At 26.3% G+C, this 1,453-nt stretch overlaps 1 pseudogene; it reads right to left on the bottom strand.

The window, feature by feature from the left end:
* Nucleotides 1–457: 457 nt before the first annotated feature.
* LOC132938221 (uncharacterized) lies at nt 458–1,015 on the bottom strand (annotated as a pseudogene).
* Between the last annotated feature and the right edge of the window lie 438 nt (nt 1,016–1,453).

The following is a 1,453-nucleotide window of genomic DNA, read 5'->3' as shown; positions in this document are numbered from 1 at the left end:
AAAAAATCCTCTGATCATCGACTTTGATGGAGGTTTCTTGAAGATAATTTGATCTATATAGTTAGTACTTTTGGGAGGTAAAAATCGAAAATACTAAATGCTTTTTAAAATAGGTAATCAGGGTAAAAATATGAAAGTCTGATGTTTAAATGTCGATGTATTCACGTGTCACGTCGTAAAATAACGGTAGGTACCTATCTCATCCAACGATTTTCTTATTTTGTTATTATACTGCGTTTACATGTTCTTCAGTACTTGTCTTAGTAACATTGTTATTTAGGAAATTATTATATATTATTAAATTTTTTAGTTACTGTACTATAATTATAATAAAAATTACAATTTGAATTCATTATATCCATAAGCCTCTTCATTAAAACCTCTATCTTTGTTGTTTTAAAATCATAACATATTATTTAAATTTAACAAACTACAAACACAACATGATTTAACCCATTTATTCAGTTTTCCAAGGACGTTTTATTTCAATGGTAAATGAGAAACATACAAGTTCATCGCCATTTCTTTCCAAAAAAATAACTTTAAATTTATAAGTTCCATAAAAGTCTTGTTTTGGTAAATTTGTATTTGATGGATAGTTTGATAAATCATAGCCTTAGGTGATATATATTCCCTAAAAATATTAATTGTCTTATAACTTTGGTGAGAACCTTTTTTTTAGAAAAACTTACTGCTGGTAAAGAATTATATATTGTGTCATTTAATCCAAAGCTTTTTAAACAATTTGGAAATTCAGCTCAGAAACGTTTTTTAAGACTCGAGAATGCTTGAGGTGAATTATATACATACGCATTATTTTTCCAACTACCAATTTTATCTTTTATTGCCATATTACCACGAAACTATATAGGTAATACTAATTGTAAATATATTTTATTCATTAATCAAGTTAACCTAACCTAACTAGGGATAAATTTGGGTGAAACTTGAAATCTTTTGCTCCAACATTGACTAGAATCATGAATTCAGCAAAAATTATAAAAAAGTACTTCATTATGGTTCATAGGTTTAAAAAATTATAACATACAATTTCAAAAATATTTTTTAACGAATGATATTATTAAGATCGACCTAAAGGTGTATCTGCTTCTGATAAATATTGTACTCAACGTCATAGTTTATTTTTTCGTGACCTTGCGACTTATGTATTATCATTATGTGACAATCTTAATAATGTATGTTAAAAAAAAAGAATAATGTTAATAATAAATGAATTGGGCATACCAATTATATTTCATGATTTTTGTGTATAAGTGTATCAAGATTATTCTCTGTATATTCATTCAAATGCAATTGCTAGTTATAAAGTTGTAAAATTATGAACAAAAGCTGATTGGATGTTGATACCATATTATGGGCAAATGCAAACTGGACAAGTGATTATCTCTTTTGTTGTAAATTCAGCCATATAATTTTCACCGGTAAAATATAA

This window comes from Metopolophium dirhodum, chromosome 2, assembly GCF_019925205.1.
Source record: "Metopolophium dirhodum isolate CAU chromosome 2, ASM1992520v1, whole genome shotgun sequence".
Taxonomy (NCBI): domain Eukaryota; kingdom Metazoa; phylum Arthropoda; class Insecta; order Hemiptera; family Aphididae; genus Metopolophium; species Metopolophium dirhodum.
The sequence above is the reverse complement of the archived record's forward strand: the minus strand, read 5'-3'. Positions and strand labels throughout refer to the sequence as shown.